Source organism: Urocampus carinirostris, chromosome 19 (genome assembly GCF_059441175.1).
Source record: "Urocampus carinirostris isolate Australia breed hairy pipefish chromosome 19, RoL_Ucar_1.0, whole genome shotgun sequence".
Taxonomy (NCBI): domain Eukaryota; kingdom Metazoa; phylum Chordata; class Actinopteri; order Syngnathiformes; family Syngnathidae; genus Urocampus; species Urocampus carinirostris.
In genome coordinates this window covers 10,238,046-10,250,812 of record NC_142367.1, presented here as the reverse complement: position 1 = coordinate 10,250,812, position 12,767 = coordinate 10,238,046, and the positions used below count along the sequence as shown (strand labels likewise).

The window sequence follows — 12,767 nt, the reverse complement described above, 5'->3', positions numbered from 1 at the left end:
GGTGTCTTGCTCGTGTATCCAGTATATGGTATCGATTCCGTGTGTCCCGTCCTGTCCGGTATCTTGCTCCAGTATCCAGTATCTGGTATCCATCACGTCTGTCCTGTTATGTCCGATATCTTGCTCCAGTATCCGGTATCGATCCCGTCTTTCCCGTCCTGTCCGGTTCCTTGCTCGTGTATCCAGTATCGTTTATATATATATATATATATATATATATATATATATATATATATATATATATAATAATCATTATTTATAACCTTTTCAATATTTTGACTACACTTTCTATTTTTTGCAAATCATTTGTTGAATTGACGTTTCTTGGAAAACACAAAATTGTGTGGGTAACCAAATCCTTTGACCAATAGTTAATAATAAATATTTTAATAAAACATCAATAAGCAAAATAATCTGCCAGGATTTCTTTTTTCATAACTCATAAAATAAGACACTAAAACAATTTATTTGGGGGGGGGGACATTTTAAAAAATCATATAAAAACATAGAAAAATTATCCTAAATAAGTGGAGGAATTCGAGCATGTAATATTCCAATATGGCAATTTTTTTTCTGTTAAATTCTTTTATTGTGATGTAATAGATAATACCTTTTTATATTTTTATCTTTTTTTTAGGTTAATAGGCAAATTACTGTTTTTGTCAAATAATTTAATTTCAATGTACTTGATGATTTAAAAAAATGTAAATATTTTCAAATACATTGTTTTCTCAATAAGGTTATGCTTTTATTGTGAAGTAATATTTTTGACGATATTTTATCAACCATAAAAAAAGTGTATCACAGAATTTAAACATAGAAAATACTAAAATAAAGCCTTGCTGATTTTGTCAAAAGTAAAGACATTTATTTTAATGTTTTATATCGTATTGAAATTGTTTTGTCCCATAGAATTGTGGGAATTGGTTGCATGTAATTAAATCAAAACCTCCAGAATTATTTCAAGCATTCACTTCCTGTTTTACGTCAAAAAAGGAGAAAAAGTCGGATGTGTTTCTAATGTTATTCTAATTTAATTTATGTGGGCTCTCTAATGGACTTGAATGAGTTTTGCTTTTCCTTGACTCCATTATTTTCCCTCTCGGAGCTTGCGGTTCCTCGTCAAAACCCCATTAAGCTACTTTTGGGAGACGTCCTCGTTGCCACCTGCTTTTGGGTGACGTCGTTTGTGGGAGGAGCTTTTCATTTGAGCTTTAAAAAGGGCTTTTGCCCATCCCGGTCAAATCACAGCCATGTTGAAAATCCTGCTCATCGTCCTCATCCTCTCAGGTAAGAGCGGTATTCTTAGTAATAACACGATAATAACAGTAATAACATGATAAAGTTGTTTCAGATATGGGAGGGACCTCCCCAGGCAAAGTGTGCAGCTACCAGGACGTGGTGGAGCATCTGAACCTGAGCTCAGGCAACAGAGCCCTTCAGCTGACCCGCCCCGTCCTGGACCACACCCGTCTCACGGTGGTGGAGCTCAATGTCATCCTGTATGGGATCTTAGGCGTGGTAAGCCTTTGGATCCGTTGGATTCTCGTCGGTATCCGCCAGGTTCTTGTGGAGTTCTCGTCGAGATCTGTCAGGTTCTCATTAGGTTCTCGTCCAGATCTGTTGGGTTCTTGGCGAATTCTCCACTGGACACTTCGGGTTCTCTGCGGGATCCATTAGGTTCTCGTTGGGATGCGTTGAGTTCTTGTTGGGATTTGTCAGGTTCTCGTTGGGATCCGTTGGGCTGTCGTTGGTTTCTCATCAGGATCTGTGGGGTTCTCATAGTTTTCTTGTAGGGATCTCACAGGTCCTTGTTGTGATCCGTCCGGTTCTCATTCGGTTCTCGTTGGAATCTCATCAGGATTTTAGCGGGATCCGTCGGGTTCTTGTCAAGTTTTTGTCAGGATCGGTCAGGTTCCACCGGGTTCTCGTTGGGTTCTCGTTAGGATCCCTCAGAGTCTTGTCGAATTCTCATTGAGATCTCGCCAAGTTCTCATTGGGATCTCGTAGGTTCTCTTTGGGTTCTTGTTGGGTTCTTGTTTGGATCCGTCAGGTTCTTGTCGGGATCCGTAGAGTTAACATTGGGATCTTGTTGGGTCCATGTAACGATCTGTCGGGTTCTTTTCGGGTTCTTGTCAGGATCCATCAGTTTTCTTCATGATCCGTCGAGTTCTGGTCGAGTTCTCGTTGGGATCCATGGGGTTCTCGTCAGGTTTCCGACTGGATCTGTCGCGTTCTTGTTCTGGTTCTCATAGATGGGAATGTGGATTGAGTGACCTTTCTATGTCCTCGCAGATCGAGAAAACGCAAATCTTCATTCCATTCCTCTGGACATTGATGGTATGATTTCATGATAATCTTTTCTTCTTTTTTATGATGTATTTATTCTTTTATTTATATTATATTATTTTTTATGTGTAATCATTTGTCTTAATTTTGCATTCAATTTTATTTTTTTACTATTATTATGTGACGATACTCTTTTTCTTAATTTTTTATCATTATTGTTCTTTTTTATTTTATTTTATTTCATTCAATTTTTTATTTTATTTATCTCAACTTTACATATATTTATTTTCGTTTTCTATTATCATGTTACCATATTGTTTTTTTATTTGTTATTCATTTATTTTTTTACTTGTTTTTTAATTTATTTGTCCGTCTCAATTTTGTAATCATTTATATATTTTTACATCATATTACATTGGTTCGACGATTTTTTTTTCTGTTTTTTATTGATTTATTGATGTATTTCATCCATTTTCTTTGTATTAATTCATCTTTATTTTTTACAATTAATAGTATGTGATGACAATTTTGTTTTTTTTAAATAAGAAATTAATGTATTTAATTACATCATGAAACACATTCATTGCCATTTACAGCAATACAAGTCATTGCCAGTGAATGAGTAAAAAGGTGAAAAATCATAAACATTCTTTAAAAGAAATCTAACTGCACTCCACTATTTAACTAAGCCACTATAATTGCTTAAAGACCACAATAAACAAAAACAGAATGATACAATTTTAATATAAAAGAAACACATTTTTTTTAATTTTGTGCAGATTTGGAAGGACGAACGCATCTTCTGGGAACCGGACGACTTTTGCGGCATCACAGAAATTAGCCTTCCCACTGAGTTGCTGTGGAAACCCGACATCTTTATCCTGGAAATGTATATCTGTATCACACACAAAAATCTGATGCGTTAGCTTTGTGACTGTCCCCCCAAAAACGTTATTGATTCTACATCGTGATTGTAGACCGCCAATTACGAGCAAATTGTTGGCAAACAAAGTTCCTCACCTGCTGTTTGCTTAGTCGCTTTTATGTTTGAAAACGAATAAGCCTTGTTATATGCGAGTAAACACTGCGTTTTACAAAATATAAGCCTCCTTATATGAGGGTAAACATGTTTTAGAATGTATAACCTCATTATATGCGACTAAATCAGTTGTTTTAAAATGTATAGGACTTGTCATATGTGAGTAAACACGTTTCAAAAAAGCAGAAGCCTCGATGTATGCGGGTAAACACGTTTTAGAAAGTCTAAAAACACGTTTTAGAAAGTCTAAAACTCATTATATGTGAGTAAACACGTTTTATGAAATATAAGCCTCCCTATATGAATGGAAACATGTTTATGTGTCACGACCAGAACGGAATCAGGACCCAATTGCGTAACGTTAATCCCAAGTTTTATTGATTGAGAGAGGAAGGGTGGCGCCCGCGATCCGGTGCTCGCTGGACGCAGGAAGCAAGCCGCTCACAAAATCGGATCTTGATCCGAATACGGGAGGGGATCTTCCAGAGCGGGAGATGGCGGTGTCAGGGACGGAAAAAACAGGTCGATAGCCGGGACAGGAGAGCAAAAACGTGGTCGGAATCAAAAACAGGTCCTAGCTGGAGACAGACGGGGAGATCAGGAACGGACAGGTGGAAAAACTGGTGCAAAAACAGGACAGGCGGGAGTCAGGGTCAAAATGCTTGCCTTGTAACAACAGAGGTTCGCTGACGGACTGACAACCGAAGAGTGACAGGACGGGGCTTAAAAAATGACAGGGAACCAATCAGGTAGCCCGCAGCGGCTGGCGCCAAATGAGCACAGGTGATCCAAATCAGTAATCATGACAAAGTTTGCGTAGATGCAAGTAAAAACAATGTTTTATAAAGTTTTACCTTTGTTATATACAGGTAAACGCTAAGTTTTAGAAAATATGAGCCTTACAAATGCAGGTAAACATGTTTAAGAAAGTATAACCTTATCATATGTGACTATCTATGTTGTTTTGGAATGTATAAGCCTTCTCAAATGTGAGTAAACATACTATTGAAAGTATAAGCCTCGTTTTATTCATGTTAGAAAGTGTAATTCTCATTGTATGTAACTAACAGATTTTAGAAAATATAAAACTTGTTATATGCGAGTAAAAACGTCGTTTCAAAAGGATAAGCCTCGTTATGTCGTTAAAAATTGTTTCAGAAAGTCAAAAACTCGTTATATGCGAGTGAACACGTTTAGGTATGTATAAAACTTAAATTCAACCAAGCATTTTTTAGAAAGAATGAAACTTCTTATGTGCAACTAAACACATTTTACAAAAAGCCTCATTATAAGCGACGAAACACATTTTAGAAAGTACAAGCCTTGTTATATGCGAGTAAACACATTTTAGAAAGTGTAAGCCTCATAAGCAACTAAACACATGGAAAGTAAAAATTATGCGAGTAAACAAACGGGTTTTGAAAGTATAAGCCTCATTTTATGCGAGTGAACACGTTTTAGAAAGTATAAAACTCGTTACATGCAAGGAAACTGTTTTTAAAAGTATAAGCCTTGTTATATTCAAGTAAATACTTTGTTTTAGATAGTATAACTCTCGTTATATGTGAGTAAAAACGTTTTGGGTAGTATAACTGTCATTAACCAGAACAGGAGGAGAACCCAGATGCATGACGTTTCTTACACAAGCTTTTATTTTACGGGAAATGGGGCAGTCATGCACGTTAACCCAAACGCCAGTGATCATTGGGAAAACCGGACAAAATAGACGGGAACAATATCGGACAGGAACCACAAGCAGGAAACTGGACAGAGTCTAAACCCACGTCTTGCGGGTGCAGGGGTTCGTTGACGGACTGACCAAGGGTGAGTGAGAGCACTGAGCTTAAATAGAAGGGAAGCCAATCCGTCAACGAGCTGCTGCTGGCGCCACGCGGGCGGGGCCAATTGGGCACCATGGGAACCGTGACAATAACACTCGTTACATGCAAATAAACACGTTGTTTTAATAACGTTATAGGTTAGTAGGTAAAAAAAAAACAGTGATATGCGAGTAAACATATTTAAGAAAGTATACAACTCTTTAAATGTGACTAAACCCGTATAGTATAAAACTTGTTATGTGCAGGCAAACACATTTTACAAAGTAAAATCCTCATTATATGCGACTAAACACGTTTTGGGTAATATGAAACTCATGCGATGCGAGTTAACATGTCCTATTAAAGTTAAAAAAATATGATATGCGAGTATACATATTTAAGAAAGTATAAAACTAATTTAATGTGACTGAACACATTTGAGAAAGTATAAAACTGGTTATGTGAAAGCAAATACATTTTACAAAGTAAAATCCTCATTATATAAACCTGCTTCTCAGTAGCCTAGATGGTAAGGCGCCCGCTTTGAGACTGGGAGGTCGCTGGTTCGCGCCTCGGCCGAGTCATACCTAAGACTTATAACATTGGTAAAATGGCGGCGCCCTCTGTTGGCTGCGGCTGCATCGGCTCGCTACAACGGGTCAGGTGTATCGACATTTCGTTCTTACAAAGAATGACAATACAAAGGATATTATTATTATTATTTAGAACGTATAAGCCTTGTTATTGGCGAGTAAACACATTTTAGAAAGTAAAAGTCTCATAATATGCGACTAACTACATTTAAGAAAATATGAGCCTCATTATATGCAAATAATTGCGTTGTTGTAAAAGGTATAACCCTCATCATACGCGGGTAAACATGTGTGACGGAGTACAAAACTCGTTATATGTGAGTAAACACTGTTTTAGCACGTATTCGTCTCATATGTGATTAAACACGGTGGCATGTGATTGGCCAGGGTGGAGCGAGACAACTCCCAGCACAACCCGTACCTTGCGGTGGGACACGACGGCAGCGTCTCCATGGATCAGGACATTCGAGCGGTCAGCATGTGCACCATGGACGTTCACAAGTTCCCCTTCGATACGCAGCGCTGCAACATTTCGCTGGTCTCTGCCGTTTTCAGATGTAAGTCGGGTGAAAAAAACGATTTTGGAAACACGGTGGGGTCATAAATCAATCAACGTGGGTCAAAATGCATCGAAATGTCAATTTCACTCTAAAACTGAGATCTTAAATCGACATTTTAAAAAAAATGCACAGAAGTGGCTGTGTCACTCTAAAACTCTCACCATGAGCACCAGTGAGAATTATTGTTATTATAATACTGGGGTGTCAAACTCCATTGAGCTGGGGGCCACATGCTTAAAAGAAAAATCACACGGGTGCCGGACTAGTAGGTTTAAGAAAAAGAAAGAGAGAAAAGGAAAGAGAAAAGGAGAGGGGGAAAGAAGAGAGAAAGATAAAGAGAGAGAGAGAACATGGGAGACAGCGTAAAAGACAGAGATGCTGAGACAGACAGAAACATGGAGGAAAAGTGAGAGAAATAGAGAGAAGACGATAGACAGAAAGTGAAAAAAAGGAGAGAGAAACACATAGAGAGAAAAAGGAGTAAAAAGAGACCAAAAAAGAAAATTAAAGAAAGAAAGTGAGAAAGAGAAAGATCAAAAGAACAAGAAAGGAGAAAAAGATAGAGTAAGAAAAAGAGAGAACAAGAGTGATAAGAAAGAGAGTGAGGAAGAGTGAGACAAAGTGAGAAAAAGAAGGAAAGAGCAAAAGAGAGAGAAATAGAAAAAAATGAAAAAAGCGGGAATGAGAGGGGGTGAGAAGGAAAGAGAAAGAATGAGAAAGTTATAGAGAGGGAAAGAGAAAAACAAAGAGAGCAAGACAGAGAAAGAAAACAATAGATAGAAAAAAATGAAAGAGAGAGAGAGAGAAGATAAAGAGGGAAAGAGAGAGTGTGAGAAGAAAAGAGAAAAAAGAGAAAGCAAGAAAGAGAAAATGAGAGCAAGAAAGAGAAAGAAAAAATGAGTACAATGAAAGAGAGAGAGGGAGAGAAATAAGTCGCTCTCGTACTTGGATTGTGATCCGAACACGGAAGTGGATCTTCCGTAGCAAGCTTTGGCGGTGTCAGGGGTGGAAAACTGGTCGGTAGCCGGGACTGGGAGAGCAAGACGTGGTTGGGGTCAGAAACGAGTTGTAAGCCGGGGCAGGAGAGCAGACGGGGTCGGGATCAAAAACAGGTCATAAGTCGGGACGGGAGAGAAGACGTGGTCGGGATCAAAACAGGTCGTAGCGGGAGACGAACAGGAGCAAAAAACGGGACAGGCGTGAGTCAGGGTTAAAAAAGGCTTGCCTAGTATACGCAGAGATTTGCAGAAGGACTGACAACAGGGGATTGACACAACTGAGTTCAATTAGTGACAGGGAGCCAATCAGAATCCGAGGCGGTTGGCACAGGTGATTCTCATCAGTAATCATGACAATATATTTCCATTAAAAAATACATTAAGATGGTAATGTCACTCTAAAAACTAAGGTCATAGATTGACAATTTTTATGGAAATATGTTGAAATGATAACATCAATAAGAGGACCTGATGTCATAAATCGACAATTTTGCCCCAAAACACTGGGGTCGTAAATCACTAAATTACTAGGGTTTTAAAGCACATTTGGGATCACCAGCTAGGGTTTCCACCTAGGGTTTAGATCACAAAAAAAGGGTTTTAAAGTGCATTTAAGGTTTCCATCTAAGGTTTGTACCCCAAACTAGGGTTCTAAAGCCATTCAGGGTTTCCAGCTAGGGTTTTCAACCAGGCTTTTGAACCCCAGACTAGGTGTTTTACGCACATTTAGGGTTTCGAGTTAGGGTTTCAAACTAGGGTTTTAAAGCACATTTAGAGATTCTAGTCAGGGTTTCAAAGTAGTGTTTCAGCCCCAAACTATGGTTTTAAAGCACATTTGAGGTTTCCAGCTAGGGTTTTTAGCTCTAGGTTCGGGCCCCGGACTAGAGTTTTAAAGCACATTTCCAGTTAGAGTTTCCAACTAAGGTTTGCACCCCAAGCTAGGGTTTTAAAGCACTTTAAGAGTTTTCTACATCAGGTGTCCAACCAGGGTCTGTTCTCTGAACTAGGGTTTAAAGCACATTTAGGGTGTTCTAGATAGGGTTTCCAACCAGTTTGGTCCCAAAACTAGAGCTTTAAAGGACATTTAGGGTTTCCTTTTAGGATTTCCACTCAGGGTTTCCAACTAGGGTTTGGGCCCCAAACTAAGGTTTCAAGGCGCTTTTAGGTCTTCCAGTTAGGGTTTCTTAATGGGATTTGGGGCCCAAATTAGGGTTCTAAAGCGCAGTTAGAGTTTCCAGTTAGTGTTTCAGACTAGTGTTTCAACCCCAAACTAGGGTTTTAAAGTTAATTTAAGGTGTCAAGCTAGGGTTTCCAACTATGGTTTTGGCCTCATAGTCCACTTTTAAAGCATTTTTGGGGTTTCAAATTACGGTTTCAAACTACAGTTTTGGCCTGATACTAGGGTTTGAAAGCAAAACTGGGATTTGGACAACAAATTCGGGTTTCGTTCTCCCGGACAGACGAAGATCTCCGCCTCGTCCCAGTGGTGAACTCGTCTCGGGCCACTGAGTACACCGAATCGCTCCTGCACTCGCAGGGGGAGTGGGACTTCCTCCATTTGTCCGTCAACAGCACCAACATCACCATGGAAGGGCAGGCATGGGACTGCCTGGTCTACTCGGTATGACTAAAACATTTTTAAAAAATGCACCTGGCTCTCCGTGATTCCTCGTCCTCCTTCAGTTCACCATCAAGCGGCGCCCCCTGCTGCACGTCATCAACTTCCTGCTGCCCATCCTTTTCTTCCTTGTCCTTGACCTGGCCTCCTACTTCATCCCCGGTCGCCACGGCGACAAGCTGGGTTTCAAGGTCACCGTCCTATTGGCTATCTCCGTCCTGCTGCTCATCCTTAACGACATCTTGCCCTCCATGTCAGACAGGACCCCACTCATTGGTAACAAGGGGGGCGGGGCTAACTGCCGGAGGGGGGGCCCGACATTGAAAAGAGTAAAAAAGATTCACGGTATCGGGACTTGCGACAGATATCGGTAACTAGGTCATTTTAAGACAAACAGGAAAAAGAAAACATGAACATTTGAAGTAATACAAATTTTCTCCATTTAAGTACTGAAATGGTATAATCACTTGGTATCAGTATTTTCTGATCTCCAAATAAGATAACAGCGTACCTATCATTCGTTTATTTTTTGGCTTCCGCTTGATTATCAACATAGCACCACACAGCTCTCTGCAGGCCAAACAGATCATGGTTTGTTTCACTCGAGTGCTTCCGTGGTGCAGTGGTTACCACTTTTGCCTAACAACAAAAGCTCTCTGGTTCGAGACCGGGTGGAAGCATATGTTGGCCTGGAGGAGGTGGGTGCTACCAGGCTGTACTTGCCCAAGACCATCAAAGGAAATGGTGCCCCTAAGACCCTTGCAGTTAAGGGATCAAACCAACCAACCAACCAACACTACGTTGTAAGGGTGGGTGGATCAATCCAAATATCAACCTAATTGATGCTAAACAATTACTTGGGTTGGATCGATATCTTTGTCCAGGGATCGATACTGTATGTCACACCTCCACCAATGTCCTCAAAGCGTTTCTTCTCTATGTAGATAGCACAGTCCTCTCTTACCCAACGTCTTTGGACACACTCTAAGTTTATGCCTGATTGTGCAGCTGACAGGCACACTTTTAGCACTTCTCCTGAAGGATTTAAACTGCAAATAAGTTATTCTACTGTTGCTTATCTTCTTTGCATACTGTGTGCCATTCTTGCTTGTGTTTGTAGGAGGAAACAGTATGTTCACTAAACAGCCAACACCTAGCTGCGGCCAGATAAGGGACACTCAGCTCCTCTCTTACCGCAGGCACGCCTAGTTCCCTTTACTATAGAATATGCTTATGATAACATGTTGTTGTGTAAACAGGTCTCAACTGTTTATTTTGTCACTCCCCCTCCCTTTAGCAGAAGAGACCTTATGTAAACTAGGGCATTCCGAACACAATAAAAAGGCATGGACGAAGGGGAGATTTTCAGAGTGTCTAGTAGACTGTAACAGGCAGTCTATGGTCATCTCTCCTTGCAAGTTAGTAAGTCATATTCACGTCTCTGTGTCTTCTTTAAGTGCGGGTTTTTATTACAAGTGTTGGGGTTAACCTAACATCTCCCTACCTGGCCTGCTGCTCTATCCTGTCTGCCATGCAGAAAAGAGTACTGAATTAGTGCGCCCACCTCGAACTGAAGCTAAAAATGACAGAGGCAAACACGAAGCACAGTACAGTGTGCATTTTCTTTTTTTCAAATACAGAATTCAAGGATTATGACATTTCCAAGCAAAAGTATCGATCGATGCTAGCATGTATTTACTTGGATCGTTACAACATTTTCTAGAATTGCACACCCAATAAAGGGCACAAAAACCTCACAATGAATATGCAGTCTGTCATCTACAAATTATTTTTCAATAGTCCCATATTTTGCGTGTTTTATTTCTTTGGTCAATCATTTTGTCATTCGCCACCCGCTTCATCAGCCCTATATTTATTCATTTATCTATTTATTTGCCTGTATGGACTTATTTACTTTCATCCTCCTAGCCACGTATTGCATCGTCATCTTCGCCTTGATGCTCCTCAGCCTTCTGGAGACCATCACTGTGGCCTACCTGACCGAGGACGACCCCTCAGAGAACCCGACCGGCTGCACCAGAAGACACCGACAGGAGAAAAATCCGACCCATGAATCTGGATCGGGTCTGAACTCCTCCAGAACTCCCAGAACTCGATAGCATCTCTCTAACTCAGTTTTGCTTTTTCAGGAGAGATGAACACAGCCGGACTTGAGAAACAAGACGAGCTGCTGCCAGATGAGGTAAGGTGAACAAAAGTCTTGGGAAGGAAATCCGTGTTCCATCTTTTACATCGGGGGTGGGAAACTGTGGGCAGCAGGCCACATGTGGCCTGGAAGGCTTTTAAATGTGGCCCAGTTTAATGACAACATAATGTATACAATGATGAATAAAGTGCAGTTGTCAGAGCCCACACAGACGGAGGACCCAGTCGCATAGCGTTTTCACGCAAGCTTTACTTTACGGGACTGGGGCAGTAATGTGCGTGAACACAAACGCCAGGGATGCGGCGATCGCTGGGCGGAGAAAGTGAGGCAGAGAAGTCAGAGGCAGAGGAGATCAATGTCGGACAGAACAGATGGGATCGATACAGGACACACGGGTAGATAACGGACGGGACAGACGGGATCGATATCGGATACTGGAGCAAGATATCGGACAGGAGGAGACAGACAGGATTGATATCGGATACTGGAGACTGGAGCAAGATACCGGACAGGGTGAGATAGACAGGGTCGATACCTGACACTGGAGCGAGAAACCGGACAGGATGAGACAGGCGGGATCGATACCGGATACTGGATACACGAGCAGGATACCTGAAACACAAGTCTTGCAAGTGCAGAGGTTCGTTGATGGACTGACAAGGAGTGAATGAGAACACTGAGTTTGAATAGAAGGGAATACAATCAGGCAACGAGCCGCAGCTGGCACCAAATGGGCGGGGCCAAGTGAGGGCAATGGGCAACCGTAATAATAGTACTCCGAATAAACAATACAGGGTTTTTGGGGTAGCTTTGTCCTTATTGTATCTTGGTGTGTCTACTACAAAAATACTACAAAATCGCTAACTAAATATCAAATTTTGTGACTAAAAACAGTAACTTATTATATAATTTTACAGTAATATAATTATACAGAAATACTACTCCAGAATTGCAATAAAAATACAATTGCATAAAAACAATCATACCGAAATTCTTATACAGAAATTGTACTGCGGAAATAGTATTACAGAAATACTGCAAAAAGACTACTACTACTCAAGCCTTTAATCACAAAAAAAATTTGAAAGGGCTGCACTGACAATCATGACAATATCCCGTGATCTGAGACCTACAAAATACTACAGAAATTTTACAATAATACCACTACAGAAATGCTACAAAAATATGTCACCAGTAATACTATAAAAACTATAAAATACAACAAATATAAAAAAAATATACAATTCAGATGTCTACATGTACATGTATTCATAAATGAAAAAAATTGGATAGGTCTCCAGGATCCCAATGTGGCCCAGGACTCAAAATGTTTGCATACCCCTGTTCTACATCCTGATAGGTCAACGGGGGATCGGTGGGGGCGGAGACTCCGCTGTTGCAGCAGCTATTGGACGAGCTGTAGAAGCTGCAGAAGATGTTGGACGTGCACCAGAACTGCAAAAACGCTCGCAAGAAATCTGCCGACAGAATCAACAAAAGCTTCTTCTTCTTCTACCTGGCTGCCGCCATTTTATTCCTTTCCTTTCTGTACCTGGAGTGGACCACTTAGATGGCAGCAAAACGAAAAAAAAACACAAAAACGATTGGTCTATCGATGAGAATGATGTATACTGACCTGCATAACAACTAAACCCGCCTCCACTCAATGGCAGAACTTCGCAG

General features: G+C 40.5%; 1 pseudogene across 1 annotated transcript in view; it reads left to right on the top strand.

The window, feature by feature from the left end:
- Positions 1-12,767, top strand: part of LOC148347244 (5-hydroxytryptamine receptor 3A-like) — a 15,453-nt pseudogene extending 2,686 nt beyond the window's left edge. The window contains exons 3-12 of the transcript XR_015848160.1: positions 1,213-1,290; positions 1,355-1,521; positions 2,296-2,340; positions 3,069-3,178; positions 6,129-6,298; positions 8,760-8,920; positions 8,983-9,193; positions 10,847-11,002; positions 11,068-11,120; positions 12,445-12,767. The product of XR_015848160.1 is annotated as a 5-hydroxytryptamine receptor 3A-like (transcript). The remainder of the gene's footprint in view (positions 1-1,212; positions 1,291-1,354; positions 1,522-2,295; positions 2,341-3,068; positions 3,179-6,128; positions 6,299-8,759; positions 8,921-8,982; positions 9,194-10,846; positions 11,003-11,067; positions 11,121-12,444) is intronic.